The sequence below is a fragment of the Manacus vitellinus genome, unplaced genomic scaffold, assembly GCF_001715985.3.
Source record: "Manacus vitellinus isolate BGI_N305 unplaced genomic scaffold, ASM171598v3 scaffold_9_pilon, whole genome shotgun sequence".
NCBI classification, from domain to species: Eukaryota; Metazoa; Chordata; class Aves; order Passeriformes; family Pipridae; genus Manacus; species Manacus vitellinus.
The window spans coordinates 6,743,382-6,762,974 of record NW_021940917.1 but is presented as its reverse complement, the minus strand read 5'-3'; the positions used below and the strand labels follow the sequence as shown (position 1 = coordinate 6,762,974).

The 19,593-nt window shown below is 38.4% G+C and overlaps 1 protein-coding gene across 3 annotated transcripts in view; it reads left to right on the top strand.

The window, feature by feature from the left end:
* ZNF608 (zinc finger protein 608) overlaps positions 1-19,593 on the top strand; it is an 86,432-nt gene that overhangs the window by 18,724 nt on the left and 48,115 nt on the right. The window lies entirely within an intron of this gene.

The following is a 19,593-nucleotide window of genomic DNA, read 5'->3' as shown; positions in this document are numbered from 1 at the left end:
AGAAAAATAAGCTCAATGAGAAGTGCAATTCCTTTGTGGTTCATTCTTGTACTTTTAGTATTTTCAGTGTTTTGACTTAGAGAGGGTCATCTGATCTGGCAGTTGAAAGTCTACCAGTTTAAAGTCTACTAGGTTTTCCAGGTAATTAGGCTAATTTGTTTTAGTCATTACTAAATTTGTAAAGCATTCACTAACAGGCCAGGCTATGATCAGGGAGGAAATACTTGTTACTTTCAGATTAAGTGAATGTCCTTTTAAATTGCAGCTTTATTTAAAGTTAAACTTATAGCCCAGTTTAGAGTTGAATTTCTGCATTCATTGGTTTGGGGTGCAGTAGCAAAACACCATTACAAGTCTTTAAAGTAGGGAAACATAATTTCTTAGGATGGTTTAAGTCAGGCTGTGCTTAGAGGAACCAGGACTTCAAGACTAACTCCTCTTACAGCACTACAGAAATTCTTTGATATGGCTTCTCCACTGTGGAAATGGGCTGTGGTAAATCTTGTTTTCTTCAGTTCTGGACACAAAAAGTCACATTTTTGCTCAATTCTCCCACAAAAGGTTTTGCACAGTGGTCTTACAAAAGAGTGCCTGCAAATGTCTTGGCTATACCTTAGTCTTTGCATCTGGATAAGCAGTGAAACTGCACTTGTGAAATGTGTAGGAGTGGAGCAGTGCCAGGACAAACTGGAAGCTGATTACCAGAGCATACCTCAGCCTGCAGGTATTGGTGAACAGTTTTGTTAGGTTTCTGAAAATGAAACTTGAGCTGTAATCTCACTCAGGGTGCTAACAGCATCTACCCAGAATACTATCAATAGTCAGCACTGATGTGCATTTCTACAGGGTGGGCCTTTTCTTATCCTGCTTCAAATAGAGGTCCTGGTGATCACAACAGTGTGCTTTTTCATCCCAAATCGATTGGGATGAAAGGTGAGGCTACATGGGCAATGAGAAGGGAAAGGCAGTGATCTCCAGAATAGGTGTGATGGGGCTGGTGATGAGTAGCTAGGCTCATTTCAGTTTACCTCAGCTGCAGCTGTAAAAGGTTATGTGACTACAACCTATATGTATTGAGTTTATTTGAGCATTTAGTCTAACATTTGCAATCTCCTGGAAAAACAGAGCAATTTATTAAAAAAATAAACATCACTGCCTGCTTTCTTTATGAAGGCCATTACATCACATTAGGCATTATGTGTAATTATTTCTCCTCCTTTCAACAGGATGAGTGATAATTCTGACTTCTGCTTGCATTTGTGAGATACCAATTTCTTGCCTTTTAATCGTACATTGTTGTACCTTTCTAATATTTTCCGCATCTTTTTTGTCTATTCAGTGGTAGTAGAAGAGGGGGGATATAAGGAGAAAAGTTTCCTTAAGACCCTCCTGTTCATTTGATAAATTATATAAGTAGTCAAGTCTCTAGTTCTCTGGTGTACGCTGTCAGTTTCCCCTGTTGTTTCTGTGGACTTATTAACTGGTTACCAAGGAGAGAAAAGTATTTCCAAATTAATAGGAAAATGTGTTGTGAAACCGCAAAAATGTACAGAAGTCTCCAGGGTAAGCTCTGTATCTGGAATGCTCTCTCAGGGCTTTCCTTTTTAAAAAGCTTTAATTAACCTGAAGGGACAGTGCTTGTAGAAACCTCATTGCTGAAATCCTTGTCTCATTTACTGCCCTGCTTTGGATGTCTCCACCTCTTTGGCACCATTTCATTAGCACCATTTGAAATTTCTTACCTGGCTGTCTGGTGGTTCTGGACCATAACTAAGAATATCACAGCAAGAAGGACAGAGTTTTCAGGCATAATGGTATGAGCTGGAACTTAGTCGCTTTGTGTAAATGAAGCTTACTTAGATAAGATGAAAATTCACCCTTCAGTTCTTCAGGGGAAGCTTTTTTTTTTCTTTTGGAGTGAGGTTAGGGTAGGAGGAGGTTGAGCAACATCTGTCATGTGGTCAGAAGGAGGGGATTTTTTGGTGGTTTTGTTTGTTTGGTTGATTGGTTTTTTTGTTTTGGTTGGTGTTTGTTGTTTGGTTTGGTTTTGGTTTTTGTTTTTTTGTTTGTTTGGTTGGTTGGTTGGTTTTGGGTTTGGGTTTTTTTGGCCACACTTTGTACACTTGCCACTAGACTTTGGAAAACCTTTTTTGTAGCTGGCACAAGGCAGGAACAGCCTTGTCTTTATGGCATGTTTGAGTGCTAAAGAGTTTTTTGGTCCTTCGCTGGTCTGTTGATTGCCCTGTGTACCCAGTGAAATAGTTAATGGTAACCTATGGAAATATGTAAGCATTGAATTCCTTTTGCAAGTATTGCAATTTGACAAATTCTGTGTTTATGTGCAAATCTATGCTGTTTAGGGATCCAGGTGTGACTGTGGAAATGGCATTTTGTTCTTCCACATTTAATGTACATTAGCTAGCTTTCTCTAAGCTATTCCATGATGAGAAATAAAAAGGTACCTCCTTGTAAAGAAAGAGGAAGCAATTGTAAGCCTTTGGCAAGGGATGGACAGTCTCTCCACGAACTGTGTTACCCACTTGAAGTCATGGCACAGAGTGACTCTTGGCTTCCTTGTCCTTCTGTGGCCCCAGCCAGATATTGATGGTGCTGTGTTTAATGCTGAAATGCAGCTTCTCAGTAACCATTATAAATCAACAAACATTTTGTGTGTTCATTCCTCTTAGGTGTGTTTTCACAGTGCAGAGCAGGCTATGCCACTGATTACCAAAGAGTTTGGTTTTTTTTCAGTATGCCACCATTTTCATATAGATGCTTATGTTTGTGGTAACTTGGATTTCAAGCTACTTTCTTCTCAGCAAGAGAAGCCTAAGAAACACAAGAGATATGTATTGATTGTATATGCACTGAGGGCTGAAAGTAAAACACTGTCCTGGTTACAGTTAACCTCTGGTTGAACTCTTGACAGCCTAAAGTGGCACCATTCACATTTCTTTCAGAGCTTCCTCTTCCAAATTTGTACATAAAGATATGGTGGGAGTTATTATGCTGATGACAGATGCCATTTACAGTGCAGTGGAGGGCTAGCTTGTTTGACCTGTCCTGAGAAATGTGCTTTAGGTAGTTGTAGAGACAAAGATATTTAATGTGTGAGGCAAACAAGCACAGTAATGACAGCAGTTACCAGACTGTTATATTTTGTCTAGCCTAATTAATGATCCAGATAGTTGTTTTAATACTAAGCCACAGATATTTATTGTGTAGAGAGCCATAGTTGCTTCCATAGGACTAAGCTTGAAATAGTGTGCATAATTGGAGTCACTATTGTGGTGTGATGCGTATGGCTATAAATCTTGTGCATGCAGAAGGGGAAGGCTATCTTTGGTTTACCTGCTGTAGTGGGTTTCTGTGGCTCGGTTTTGGTAGCGGTGTGTGTGTGGGGGGGGGGGCTACAGGGGTGGCTTCTGTTAGAAGCTGCCAGAAGCTTCCCCTGTCCCATGGAGACAATGCCAGCCAGCTCCAGGATGGACTTCCTGCCGCTGGCTAAGGCCGAGCCAATTAGGAGCAATAGTAACACCTCTGTGATAACGTATTTAAGAACTGAAGATTGTTGCACAGAAGAAAATTCCAGCCAGGGAAGAGCAGATGAGAACATGGGAACGACAATGCAGACACCAAGGTCAGTGCAGAAGGAGGGGCAGGAGGTGCTCCAGGTGCTGGAGCTGAGGCCCTGCAGCCCGTGGTGCAGACCATGGTGGGGCAGCTGTGCCCCTGCAGCCCATGGAGGAGCCCATGCTGGAGCAGGTGGATGCACGAAGGAGGCTGTAACCCCTCCCGGGAGGAGGCCCGGGATGGAGCAGGGTCCTGCCAGAGACCTGCAGCCCATGGAGAGGGAAGCCCACACTGGAGCAGGTTTTTCCCAGGTAGGACTTGTGGCCCCTGTGGGGGACCCACGTCAGGTCAGCTCATTCATGAAGGACTGCACCCCATGGAGGAGTGACCCACGGGACAGCAGTTTGGGAAGAGCTGCTGCCCAACGGATGGACTCATGCCAGAGAGGTCCATCAGGGCCTGTTTCCCGTGGGAGGGACCCCACAGGAGCAAGGGAAGAACTCTCTCCGAGCAGCGGCAGAAACAACTGACCGTAACCCCCATTCCCGGTCCCCCTGCACTGCTGGGCGGGAGGAGGGAGAACATGGAAGGAGGGTGGGGGGAGGTGCTTTTAAGATTGTTTTATTTCTCCTCTTTGGCTCTTATCCTATTAGTTGTGGGAAATAATCGGTTTTATTACAAGCAAATGAGCTAAACAAATCACTAACGTAGGAGTTTTTCTTTACTAACCTATCAGGCGTATCGCGGAGTTGTAAGACGCCGGATTCGGCATGGAACCGGTGTCAGGGAAACATGCAGACGGGAATAGGGAACTGTAATATGAATATTGGTAAGGAAACCCCTTATACCACATGGCTGGTCCTGGGAGCCCCCATGCTGCTGGACACTCCACGTCCCAGCAGGACACAGCCAATCAGGGAGAGGGGAATGCCTCCTCTATGAGGTAAACAGGGCTGAACCCTAAGAATGTTTAAAAAGCGGGACTTTTGAATTGGAAGGTGTGTTCCTGGGAATCCTGCATGCCTAGGACACCCAACACGTGTTGTAATTAATTTTTCCTTTTCGTTTTATTCTTTTTGTTTTGCAAACTTTTGCTGTTTTTCTAAATTTAATAAATGAGATTTCTCTCACATTAGTAATAAATTTAAGTACTATCCCCACTTTGAGTCTGTTTTGCCCGTGAAGGTAATCAGTATCTGACCTCTCCCAGTTGTTATTTCAACTCATGAATCCTTAGCTGTTTTTTTTTCCTCTCTCCTCTGTCCAGTTGCAGAGGGAGAGTGAGAGAGTGGCTTTGGTGGGTGCCTGGCATCCGACCAGGGTGAACCTGGTACACTTACAAAATCTGTGATTAATCTACTGCATAATAACGTTGCCTTTGATTATCAAACAGTTTCAAAGTATGGTGACATAATGTTTGTTCACAAGCTGTTAACTTTCTGAAAAGTCACTGCATCTCAGTTAATTAATTATGTTTATAGGATCAGTTCAATAAGTAAATTCTTCACATTAATTAAAACGTGTTATAATCTTAAAATACAATTATCTGACCTTTTAAAAGAACTGTTCGTGTGCTACTCCGTGCCACTGTTACAATGAATTAGAAATCAAAATCTAATAATGAGTACGTTTTTTCTCTGATGAAACTAAACGTGGAGATCTTTTCCCTATGTGTCACTGCTGTTACAGTCAAAGGTGTTGTCAGTTTTAAATTTTGAATACCTCCTCCTCAGCGTGACGACTCAGCCTTAAGGGGAAGGTGGGTCGTCACACTTAGTCATCACCGCTGAATAGAGTTATTTTTGATTGTAACTTTACAGATTAGCAGTTCCTTACTTCCCATATTGCTTTCCAAAGCACGGGGTAGTCTAAAATGGCTGCAGATTATGATGTATGGCTGCTCTTGTGAAGCTGCAGCTGTGAATCTCAAAGAGGATGTAACCATGCAGAATCGCTCTTTTAGATGGTCATTAGCGCTGCATAAGTACAAGCCTCTTTTTCAGATAGCATTTATTCTTCACGGTTCTTCTACTAGTATGTGATGGCAATGTCATTTGCCAAGCATTGAATAACAATGAATGTTTTATTGAAGTACAGTATTCTGAACCAGTGCCTTTTTTAAGCTGTTTAAGTGCTTAATTTTCGTTCGACTGCTCCTTTTCATGCAAATGGGAGTGTAGCAGAAAAAGCCAATACATCCTCCTCCCTTGTGCTTACGTGATGTATTGGACAAAGCTGAAGGCTTCTGTGTGGCAGAAGAAAACACAGCATAATTTTTCAGTTATCCAGTGGCATCCTATCGTATTCCAGTTTCAGTCTCTTTTCTTCATTTTTTTTTAGAACATACACGTCCCCCCCCAAAAAATCCCCCACCGACCAAAACAGAAATCTTTCTGTGTGATACTAAGGAAAAAACTTAGTCAAGAAACAGTCTCTTCCTTGCTTCTAAAAGCCCCCAAACAGTGGGAAGACTAAATACTGTATTCCTTTTTTGGGAATGAAAAATGTAACTGGATCTAAATATTTCAATGCATGGTTATTTCATTCTTCTTCCAAGTATCAAAAAGTACTTGGAGGTATTACAAGTTATTTATGAAGGGCAGGTTTTTAATCTGGTTAGCACCTACAACTATGGTAAGATTTTTTTTGAACAGGCTATCACCTACTTTTGCCATTATGAGAATCTGAGGGGAAACTCATGCGCCTAGTGTGCTTTGTCCTTTTGAACACCTGGCCCCTTGTTTTGATTTGTGAGCTGTATTGAAAATCTGGCATCAGTTCTGGGCTTTAAGTTCTAATTAAATAAAGTACACAATCTGGCCATAAACTTCACAATACACTGAAGGAAGGAGAGGGAAAAGAAAGCTTCCTCATTTTATAGTCAGTGAAATTGAGATGGCAAGATGAGTTATTGAAAATGTATTCAGTATTTCAATACTGAATATTTCAATACTGAATAGTTCCTTCGAAAGTGTCTTCTAGAGCCTAAATATAGACCAAACCAAATAAGTCTGGGATCTCAGAATTCCTAGCTTTTAGAACCACAAAACAAGGATGACGTTATGGCATGAAAATTAGCCGTGCCATGCCATAGGAATTGACTATCCATTCCTGTATTGTAATCAGACTCTTTAACATGATTTGGGAATGTGAAAAGATATTCACTTCTTTCTGGGCAAAACTACAGATATTGTGTTCTTTCTATGGAACAGCAAACAAATACAATTTAAGTGCCACAGTACTAATTTTAATGAAACCCATAATGATTTCCTTTAATTATAAACAGTATTGAAAGCAAGTGTTCAGTCTTCAGAAGATACTCAAGTTAATCCAGTGTAGGGTAGCTTAAATACATATTTCTTTGCTATGTAAGAGTGAAGAGTTTTCTATATCATGCCTATTGAGATCAAAGAAGCTTTTGTTTATCTGATTCTTTTTGTCCCTTTTCCTCTGCGGCGAAGCTAGGTTGAAACATAAAAATGGATATGAAGTTCTTTGGTTACATTCAAAGATCCACTAATTCTGTGTCTGTGTCTTGGATGTCTGTGTATACTCTTTCCAATGTCTCTGTGTGTGTGTGCCTTTTTTCTCTGTCCTCCCACAAGTAATACATCATCAGGTATCTTTGATCTAGGCTCTTCTGGTTGGCCATTAGTCATATTGATTTCTCAGTAATAAAGAAAGCTTTGTTCTCAATGCAGTTTTAACAGTACAGTATCAAGGTCTGTCACATACTCATTGTTGATATCAAAGAGACTTTGTGAAAACATGTAATTTTGCGAAAATACAAACTGAGTTATATTTCACCTTTTGTATTTGAGCCAGAGAAAGGAAAACTGACTAGGTTGGTTTTAATGTCCAAGAGGAGTGAAATTCCAGAAGCAAGTAAAAACAATGGCAATAAAATTTAACTTTTTAATTTTCAGTTGCCAAAAATATTAGTAATAATACAAGCAAGGTCACTTAATTTTTAATTTGTTGATATTCCTTTAGTGTATTTTACTATTCATACAATTTGCTACATTTTCTGATGGAGTAGCTCCCTCAAATTGAAAAATAAACATGCCATTAATTTCAGCATGTGAAAGTAGTGTTTTGGACCACTTTGTTTGCAAAGTGGCTTTGAGCTAAAATACTGTTTACATACATATTGAGAACCGTTCTCAACTTATTGCACTTTTTAGGTTTTATTGTAGTACGGTACTTGCTTTAATCCATTTAATCCATCCAAGACTCAGTCCAGTAAGAAGGAAAAGAAAAGTAGCAGAGGTGTAATAAACACTGATTTAATTTTTACAGCACAGTATATTATAGAACTATAAAATTGTGTGATTAGCCAACTCATTAACACTGTCTTAAAGCAAGTAAGTGTTTAGAGCTTGACACAGTGCTGAAAACCTTTCTAATAGTAAATTTAAAAAGTATTCAGTGTTGCTTGGAATTAAGATCGTGCTGCTGTGCATTATCAGGAGCTCTGTATTAGGGCTGTCATCTGATTATTCCATTCTAATGCATTCCCATTTTACAGCACTCCTGTCTATACTGTTTTGACACTTCCTTGAGAGTGGTGCCACGCAGAACCTGCAGAGCACTTGTACAGGATTGTCACCAAAAATAACTTGATTTGAGTGCTGCCCTCCACTTTATAAAAGGGTTTCTTTTCACTTGTTGTTTTATCCTGCATTTCTTGGTAGTTACTTAGGAGGTATAGTAAGAGCCAATCTAAGAGACATTGCAGCCAGCTAAAATCTCTGTTTTTCTGGTAGGATCCCATTGATCCAGGGACTATGTTGTTTATGTTCTTAAATTTTTCAATGATGATTTACGAGAGATCTAATTGCCTAGTATGAGACATCTGAAAATTCCTGGATTTTTGTGCGTAGATTGTTCGGTGCTTTCTGAAAATGTTGTCTTTAAATCAGAAACTTAAAAAATTGATCCTGTTTTGAGCAGTCTAAAAATAGATAAACAGTCTCTTTTTTTTATTTGGTAGATACTGGGAGGTCACTGCTGTCAAACTTACCTCATGTCACTTTGTGCATTAAGTCCGACATTTGCTATTAGTTTGTAATAGTGCATTCAAATTTGAAAACAATGTTAGAGAATGCTTGGAAGACAAATTTCCTGTCTCAGCCAGCTTAACAAAAACATGGCCTCAGAATATTTTGGGGTTTTTTTCACCATTATCAACTGTACAATGGTTGAATCACTCTCTTGTTTCATGATAAACTTAGGAAGTTACTACTTTGGAAGAGATCTGCCTGATAAATGTTTTCCCAGGTTAGCTTTCAAGCACTTGAATTGCAAAATCACTAGTTCACAGAGAGTGACAGAAAGAGGGAACACACTGACATTAAAAACTTGAGATGTTTTTGGGTGAGGCTCATAGCATGGTGTTCTTTCTTGGGTGTATATCACAGAGAGTCTTTTAGAACAGTAGATATACTCCCAAAACATGTCTAGTGTAAGAAAAAATATATTTCTAAAATTGTGTCAGTTGTTAAGCTGCAGGTGATAGATCTTTAAGGACCTGGTGTGTTCCAGGCATTGCTTTTGCTATGCAAAAATAAGTGCAAACCTAAGTCAGCAAAGGACTCTCCTACACAGTATTAAGCTATCAAACATCAGTTGTGCTTAATCAAGTGAGTTTAAGATGTTTCATTTCTCTAGTAGTTGCCATCTCCATGGCTGTGCTGTTAGAATGATTGTGTGAGTCTTCTGTCCCCTTCCATGCAAAGCATACACATAGGTTGTGGTTCCACTTCTGAAACCGATTTCAGACTGAACTATCTCTGTCGCGTTTTCCCATGGACCTTTTTTAATTAACTGGCATGTCAAAATGAATACCACCAAAGTGTGAGACAAGTTGTGGGATTTTATTCTGTCCAGATACAAGTTGTCCACAGATGCAGTAACGCAAGGAATGATTAAGACTGTACCCTTAGTTAAAATTGTCATTACAAGTGTCCCTGAAGCAATAAAGCTGTGGAAGCCAACATTGCCATGGTTGCTTGAGCAAACAGTCTGGGACTGATCTCTCTTTGCTCCAGCTGTTTACTAAAGGGGGAGTTCCACAGTGTGAATCTGGTGCTTGAAACACTTCCTGCCTGTGTGTGCTTCCTTGAGTAGTTAAGACTCTCTTAGCTGTGTCGATTTGACAAACAGTGCGCCATCCTTCAGTAGGATGTGTATGTGTTACATTCCACCTAAGAACAAGTGAAGGAAATGAATGTCTGGAAGACGAAGTGGGTTCATCTGAAAACAGAATATGTATTGTGGAGCTGTGCCTAAAGCTACTGGCTCTGGAACAGCAAAGACAGTTGACAAGGTTTCTGCGTCTTGCTTCCTCTTTGCTCAGAGGTTGATTACTAGCAGTAACTGAGGCAGCTTGTATAAAGGGAGCTCTGGAAAATCCCCAAAAACGAAGTTCTCTCTTCCCTTAAGTACACAGTATTGGTAGAATTGAATGTGGGTTTTTTGCAGCCATTCTCTAAGACCTCTATTTTTAGACCCTTGAGTAGAGACCAGAGAGAGTGGACTCTCACCGGCCAGTGATGGGATTAAACTCTCCAGTTAAACTTGCTGCATTTAAAGTGCCAGCAACAAGTTGTTTGACATCCATCTTTATAGGCATGTTTACTTTTGTGCAGAGGAATAACTGTTGCCTTTGGAGTTATATTCTCGTCTCATTTCCATTCATTTATATGTAAGAAGGGTCAACCACCCTGCATAGAAGTCAGTAAGAAAGGCATAATTTTGGGATTTTTTTTCACACATATGAACACCAAAATGAACCTGAAGATAAATTGGTAGTATTTATACATTAGTTTTTCAAAGTCATTAGCAAAACAGAGTAAATGGATGCCTTGAAGGCTACCTGCTTTGTAAATAGTAAATAGCTCTGGTTTTGAAGGAGACAAAAGTCATCAAGCACTTCTGTGCATGCATGTTCATTTCCAAATATCTGAGTAATAGTTGCAGGATTGATACATTCAGGAAAGGAACAGATAGAAATTGTCGCCTTTGTCCACCAAATAGAGCTTTTCCAGCCTTTCACAACTTCCCATATGTTAATGAAAAACATTTTCTGAGAAATTGGCAGCTTCATGCTTTGTAGCTGATGCCAGCTTTTTTCATGGACCAGTTCAAGGCAGAGCAAAGGGAAAAATGCCTTGTTTTAGTGCATGAATTACTCTGACAAGCTTTCACATTGCCCCTCCTCTTATTAATATTCTTTTTGATGTGAGCTTGTAAAACAGAGGATTGGCTGTTAATCTCTGGGATCTCAAGGGCTTTTGGCAGTGGCCCATAATTGATGTGTTCACATGGCTGTTGTCTGACTACTAATGATTAGACAGCAGTGTTATCTCCCAGCTAAATCAGTGTTGCTTATAAATCACACTTGATAAACTGCAGTTTCATTTCTTCAAAGGTTCTGTTCATGTCTGTATAGTTTGATACAAGTGCCAGAGCCATTTCATGATTTCATGACAGCTTAGATTAAGTTTATTTTTTTGAGCAAGACATTTGAATTTCTACCAAGCATAAAAAAGTGGTGTTTGTTGTTTTTTTTTTTCTTTGTTATGAGCTCATTATGCAGTGGATAGAATAGAGAGGATATGCACAGTTAGGGCAGAGCATAGACTGGAAGGTGCAAGTAACTGGAGAATATAACACATGAAAAGTGAAATACTTGAGCTGCTGATTTCTTTTGCTTTTATTTGAACAGAAAAGGAGCTTCTTTTGCTGCAGGTGTTACACTATAAAAATAATCTATGAGAGTGTAAGAAAGGACATACTGAAACACAAGGTGTTTTCAAAAATGGTGTGTGGGATTTTCTGGGTGAAGTGAGGTCCTTTGCTTGCCTGCATTGTTTCTCAGTAAGACAGGAATGATAAGCCCTTACTCTTCAAATATAAACTTTTGTCTGTGTTTCGGTTCCTAGAGAACATGCTAGTGAGGATCTCAAGGTACTAAATCTAAATCACTAGTGAAAAATGTTGTTGAGATAGGGACATGAGAACAGAGATCTCAAGCGACCTCATTCTAAGCCACTGAAGGGACAAGATTTGGCTGGCTGTTAGGTAACCTGTAATCAGATAATTTCATGTTGATAGTGTAGATGCTCTCATGAAAAAGAACTACGAGAACACTAAATCTGGGTTTCTTTACTGAATGGCAAGTGAGTAAGCAAATTTCAAAGGTATTCCCTGCTGATTCCAGTTCTTGTATTTGCCTTCATACTGTAAGATTTATCCATTAGTCTCATTGTTAAGGGTTATTGAACACTTTGCATCAGTATTGTGTTCAGTTTAGAAAAAGAAAAAAACTAACACTAACCTAGCAATTTGGAGGAAATGACAGTTTCCTCCTCATAAGGATTCTTTTCCTTTTAAGAATCTTCACTGTACGTGTATGATTTTCAGAATTTTTTTTAGAGCTCTTATTTGAAATGCTAAGTGGTAAAACAACCACTGCAGTACAAATGCTGCCTGTAGTTAAGGTTGAGTGGAACTACTTTAGATTAACACCAGCAAAGGTGTACACTAGTTGAGAGGGGAAAAAAACCGAACCATATATTGTCTTCCCTGAAGATAATGTAAATACATCAAACTGCATTTGAGAATTAAGATTTTATTTTTAAGTATAGATATCCAGCAGTAGGCAATTTCAGGGAGAGCTAAACACTAATGCTTCAGCTCTTTTTTCAGTTTGAAACAGGTGGCCAGGCCCAAAAGAGTTAACTAAGAAATTTGGGCCTGCTACCAAACTACCAACATCCAAAACGATCTGTGCTTGTTCTGTTCTACTTACTGGACCAAAGCTTAAGAGAATAGTACAAGAACATGTAATAGACTTAGAAGCAATAAATTAGAAATACAGCAGGATCAGGTAGACATTTGAATAGAAGAAATAGGCCAGGAGCCAGGGCCTTTTCCAAGCTTGAGTGAGCGGGTCAAGAACAATGGAAAAGAAGAAGGGTCAAGCTGAGGAAGATGAGTTATTGACCCCTGCGCTATGGATGAAGATAGGAACGACCCCTCGAAATGGGGAGCCAAGAGAAGCACTGCCCCAAACTCCGCCTATACTCTACCTATTATTAATATGTATTGATAGATGTTGTAATCGTTTGAATATGCATTTAATCACATCTGAAAATTGTATAAAAGTGCTGATTTTCTGAGGAGCCGGTGAGCAAGTTTGTCCAGCACGAGCTGGCTTGCTCCCAACGTTGAATAAACAAATACCTTGCTGCTTAAAGATAAAAAGGTCTCTGAGCAGTTTCTTGGACCGATTTTTCGGATTCACTTGAACTATCACAGTGAAAAGGAAAGCTGAAAGGTCATTTTAGAGGTGTTTCCTTTAGTGACTTGCTAAATAATAATGTGTACATCCCATTCTTAAAAGTAATAGTACTGTCTTGTCTTTTAAATAAAATTAGGACACAATATTGTACACTTCGTACTGTTTGTAGCTAATACCGTAAAGTTGGTCTAAGTAATATAAAGAAAAACTAACTGATATGGGATCTGTACCCTATCAAAAAGCACAAGCCAGAGACGTATATACAGGAATATATTAGCCAAAGACCCACCTGTCTTGCCTAAAAAACCTTAGGGCTAGATAAATTAAAAATTTTAAGGTCTGTAGATGCCAATAAATATGGGGCCATCAAGTCAAATGCTCTGTTTTCAGAACACGCTAAAAACGTCATCCATAAGAATCTAGTCAGGCAAGTAAAAGCTTTTGGTATACATAGAACATCAAGAAAGTTCAGTTCATTTCTGAAGATGATAGAGGTTCTTTGACAAGCTTTTGGAAGAAAAATAATTAGTTCAGTTGATTTTTCCCAACAAAATTTTATTGAATTGTGGGAGAACAGCCTGAGTCATAATGTGCGCAACTTCGCACTTGCAAAGTGAGTGGTTGGCAAATGGCTAAAAGGCAGTTGGCATGCAGAAAGTTAAAAAGGTGCAGGGAAGCCATTTCTCTTCAAGAGTTTTTTTTACCACTCTATTATACATTGTGCATTCCTGGAAAAACTCTCAGAGTAATATTGATGAAAATTTGTAATGAAACTGTTAAATAGTGCAATCAAGTTAACCATTATCTTCCTATATACAATTAAGAGTGAGAAATTTTACCTTGGTCGTGTGGTGTCTTGATATGTCATAGAGCAACCATGCCTTCTTTCTTAGGTCAAAGTCTCACACTTGATAACAATAAACATTGGAAAATGCAGGATAACATTTATTTGTAATGCTGTGAAATTTCCATAAGAAAATACCTTATCTATTTTCAGGCTCAGAACTCTGAAAGGTTGAGTGTAGCAGAAACTTTGGAAGAAAAGGAGGTGATTGTCATCTTTAAAATGAAGGGTTTTTTTTTCTTTAAAATAAAAAGCTCCTAAAGGGTCACATAACTTGAAAGAGCAGTACCCAGCCCTTACCAACAATGCCTTGATTTTTGCCATATTCAGTTGCGTGACACTGACAGATACTGGACAGCATCTTAATCACGTTCTGTCTAATCCCAGACAGTTCAGAGAAACTCCTTTTTTGACTGTCCAGAAAAATTCATTTCTTGACTGTGGAATACACTGTACCTCTCTACACAGGGCAGGTATCTTGAGAGAATTTTAGTACTTGTTTATTTTATATCAAAGCATGCTGACCGACTGTAGAAAAGTTTGGAAGAACAAATTGAAGAGCTGACCAGAAGAAATCAGGATTCAATTCAGAAAGGTGTTCTAGAGACAATTATCTCAATGAACATGATTTTCTTGGGCTGAATGAGAAAAAATGTCTTTACTAGAAATGTGCAGGTGGTGATCTGGGCATCCTCCCAGGGCTCTGCCAAACATTCGAGTTGACATACAGTTTTTCACAGGCGCAGTCTTGGCAGAAGGATATCACTGGCAGCTGTCAAATGCTAATCTTTCTCTCAGTAAAATGGGTGAATGGCTTTGGGAAATCCCAAGCATCTGAGCTAGAATAGGAGATATAAGAGAGGACAAGGAAGTTTTCTTGTCTTTCGTTTAGCACCATTATGCTGCATTAGACCCTACTCAAAGCTTTGACTTTTCATCATGGTCTTGATTGTATATTAGTGTTGTCCTAAAAATAAAATATTAACATTGTCATGTTTGTGGAGGTGCTGCAGATACAATCTCTTAACATCTGAGGAGATTTGAAGGTCAATATGTAGGAAGAACATGTAACTGTGGAAAGATTAGGAGTTTGCAGAACTGTGAGTATTGGTTAATGCAGCTGATGCAGGTGACATAGAGTATCTTGAGTACAAGGGGGATTTTTTCCTTGTTCCATATACTAAAAATTTATTAGCAAGTAAGAGTTTTAAGTGGATATTTTTTTGCTTAATAACAAATGTTCAGAATATTGAAATCATTCTAGACATGATGATTTGCTGCTTTACTAGGAAAAATAGTGTCAGTTTCTGTTAGTGTGTCTTTTTGCTCTCTCCTACTACTCAGTTGATTGGAGAAGTTATTTTTAAGAGTAGAACATACTTGGAAGCTCCAGTTAGATGCTACTTGTGTCAATCAGTTCAACACAATTACACATTAGGTTTCTTGTCTATAATACGATATTTGTAAACCATAAGCTTTTATTATTATTATTATTGAACATATGTTTTTTAAGTCTGAAATTTGTATGCAATTTAGGCAGTGTAAATCTTCTTCATCTTTCTTTTGTATTTAAGCTCCTGTGATTCTCAATTAAGTTGACCAAAATAAATAACATTCTTAGTACTCTGACCTGCCTGTATTTTGAATGTAAGGTTTGTAATGGATATGTCTGCCCTATGACAGAAATTCTTTTCTGCATCTATGTGTTGTAGTATTTCTTTCTTATTTTCTATTCATGCCCTTCATGCCACTGACCTTTTTTTTCCCCAAAAAATTTGATGTAGAACATTTGAAGAAACAAAATATAATTTCTGTTAGGCATGGTGTCAAAATGCTTCTAAGATGGTGTCTAATGTGACTTTATATGTGAGAAATACTGAACTGAGATTAAATTGAGATAATTCAACTGAAATGGAGATTCTTCATAGGGTTAATTTGTGTTAAATGGTAAGAGTATGAAAGAATAGCATTGGTTTTTAGAGGTGCAAATTCTTTATGGGGCAAGATTTGTAACAAGAAGAGTTTTAAAGATCAATGAGATGTCTAGAAATGCAGACACACTGCTGAGCACACAGACATTTTTTCATTTCACATTCTCCCACATTTGTTTTCTCCTGAAGTAGTTTCATTGATTTCATTAGAATTACTTCTGATTTATGATGCTGTGCATGAGATTACAATGAGGTCTTCTGAGGTCACTGTTGCTTTAGAAAATTGAAGTAGAGGCAAGCATACCTTATGTAAAAACAAGCTAGTCTTCCTTTCACCTTAAAATCTAGAGGAAGCAATTTGTAGGAGATAAACCATACAGGGCTGAATTCCTTTATTTCCTGTTTTCTTTTTCAGACATAGTGATTCTTAGAAGTATTAATTATAATTCTAAAGAACTTGTCAATGTCATTTTCAAGGTTGGAAGTTTCTTACTCCTTTCATGCTTTATGTTGGTGTTTTTTTAAAGGAAGGATTTAGTTTTGCAAAGGGTCAGGCTTTGTTTTTTGGGTAGATCCTATAATAGGATTCTGATCTTCTTTTCACATCCTTTCTGCTAATGCAGATGTTCCCACTGAGAATGCTTACAGCAGATTTTTTTTCTCAATTTAAAAAGCAGTACTTTCTGGGAAGGGCTTATGCCTAGCCTTAAACCTGCTCCTCTGCCTTTCTCCAGGCTGTGTATTGCTAGATGGATTAAATGGTTGTTGGCGTGTGCAAAATCACCTGGTGGGTGACACTGCAGTAGTGTATGACCCCATTTGGTCTTAGATTGGTAGACTATGTCATGGTTGAGATGTATCTTCAAAGACATACCTTGATTAAATCAGGAAAGTGAATTTTGATAACCAGAAATTGATTCCAGCATGTAGAGTGCCTGAGCAGCTGAAGGAGAACCTTGTTTATTAGAAAGTCTTGCCTATTTTTAGTTAGGATGATATTTCCTTTCCCTTCCATGTGCTGTTCCTCATACTGACTAATGTTATGCATCCACCAATAGATTTTTCTTTTTTTTTTTTTTTTTTTTTGTGAGTGTTCAGGTAAAGGAATGCTCCATGGAGCAGTGGCTACATTGCTTGGCACGCTGTCTTCATTTTCTGTGAGCTTTCTGCTACTAAGCATCATAGCTCTCTGATGCAGTTAAACACTTGGCAGTAGAAAACTGTCATGAATAACACTGCGGCCTTGTAGCCTTTGTCAGCAGTCAGTTCTCAAAAGCTCTTGGAATTACGTGAAGTAAATATTACTTGAATATTTCTGTCTTTTTGTGCTCCTTTAATTGTGTATATAAGGAGAGCATCTGTGTAAATAACTTTCCTCAGATTCAGATTTTCAGTCTCATATTGGAATATCTTGTGTGATAAACAGCAAGGCTACTGCTCAATATGCACCAACACCTGGGAATAATAATGAAAAAATAACAGTGAGAAACTGCAGCACATCTGTTCTTGACATTAACTTTCCTCAGTTTAACAGACTGCCACCACCAGATGTTAGTCTTATGTGCCTTTTTTCCACTGGATGTTGGGGGCCTTCCTGCTTCTCTTTGTCTCTAATGGCTTACATCAGTGCCCTTTGGAGAATTCATGAAAACAACTGTGTCACCAGAATGATCGCTAGGAACCACCACTTTGCTGTGCTGATGTTATGATTATCAAACAACATGGGATAACATTAAAACATGGTAAAAATTGGAGCAATATTTAAGTTTAGCATATTTTTTTTCTTGTGATTAAGGCCGTATTTGTGTAATGAACATGCACCTCGGGGACAGTAAATGTCCACTTAATTCTAGTGTTTTAATTCACAGAGAAACAGCCCCTTTTAGTTCAAGAGCCACTCTTCGACCTTGTCCTCAATGTTTCTAGTGGAAAATATGAACATTTATTAGTAGGTCTAAATAAACCAGAACTGAGCACAAATATTTGTAACAAAGAACTTAATAGGATACACTGTTAGATCCATGCTTTCTTTAGCTCCCTCTCACTGTTTATAATACTGAGAAAATGAAAAACACATCTGCCAATTTAGTCTACATCCGTTTAAAACATTGGCTAGTTTAGAATGACAATAGCAAACATTTTGGAGTTTTTTTCCCTCTGGCTTTGTGATGGAAGAATAATGTTGCATGTGTAGTAGGAGGTTTGCACAACTTAACAAAACTCCATGTAAACTATCAAACAGACCATTCATCAGCAGTTCTTGGGTTTATAAATGGATATGGCTTAGCTTTTCTCAAGTGCTAGGCTCCATTTACCTGCCAGTTACAGATCCAGATTCTCTTCTCATTTCAAGTAAGGTGTCTTAAGAACTCCTCTAAATTCTGCCTGGGGTACACGCTGACCCATTTCGTTGACATAGCATCATTACACAGTCAGTGCCAGGGAGCAGGGCTCTGTGCCATCCAACCATGTGCTTCCACTTGGCATCAGACAGCCAGAATCTGTGTAGCATAGAATCAGTGTCTCCCCATGCTAGGCATAAACAGTTATGGTTTTGTGTGATGCGCACCATTAGATATTGCAAGTAACAGCTGCTCCTGGGGGCCAGTTCATATTTGACTTGCTCGAGTGCGTTCAAGACTGCTCTGCAAAGCATTCTGCCTGTGCTTTAACTCTGCAACTCTGTTGGTATAAAGAGAAGAATAAAGACACCATTGCTTGACTGCAATGTTCTTATGCTGTAGGAACTCTGCTTTAATCAGTTTTGATGGTATGCTTTTAGTATTCATATTTTGTTTTGGTTTCAGTGTTGTCTTTTTTTTTTTTTTTTAATTTTTCTTTTCTTTTTTTTATTTGTTTTACCTGAAGATTTAGTTCTCAATAAAAAGAAACCCCTCTAAATGAGGACTAGTTTGGACAAGATTGTGGTTGTAGGTCACTCCTCTCTCCTTCCTAGTTCTAGTGTAATTGAGATTGAAATCCAGGCTGGTCATACAAAGATCATACAAAACATTTTTGCTATGTTCTTGGTAAGTATTTAGCATGCTTAAGACTTGTGTGCACAATTAAAAGCCTTGGCTCTCAGTTCGTATGTATGAATAATGCTCAAAGCAAAGAATTGTCACAAAGGGCAATAGTAACAATTGTTACACTTTTAAAAAAGTTCTTCTAATTTGATTTCCATTTTATTTTCTCATTATGATGAAGTGAGCTGATCTGTGATATGAAAATTTTATAATACAAGGATGATACTCTTTAGTCTGTCCTTCTCTTTGTATCCCCATTTTGCTTTACAAGAAAGCAAAATCAACTTTCATCTACTTTAAGATACATTAGAGGGAAGCCTAGATGATGTACAGCGAGTCATTATGTCTTTTCTGTTGAGTCTACTTGTGACGTCCAGTCTTAAAAACTGCAGACTTGAAGATGTGATCATCTATTTGAATGCAGCTAGAAAACAACCATTTAAAAAATCATTAGATTGAAGGGTGATTTCTTTGTGTGATGTCTGTGATCCAGTGGGCCAAATAAACATGAGTTTTAGGTGGTTTAGCTGTTTGAATGGGCACACTTATATCCTCATCTAGCTATCTTTTATGTGGCAAAGGACCTTATGCCATAGTAAAACACTGAAAACTCTTGGGCCAAATCTTTATGCAGAAAATCTGCTACTAAGTATACTGAAGTCATATGGGAAAGATAACTTCTTTAGTTCATATATAGATACTGTCTCTGTGCACTGTCTGTGTACAGACTGCTTGTCTGGCAAGTTGTATTTTTTTAAATACGCATTTTGGAAACTCTGAGAAATTAGATGATTTGGGTAGATTCTTATAAAAGTCCTCATCTGTTATTTCAAGGAGAAAGATGTAAACGTTGTGTGTAAGCTGTTAGGTGGGTGATCCTAATGTATTTTAAATGATTGGAAGACAAGAGAT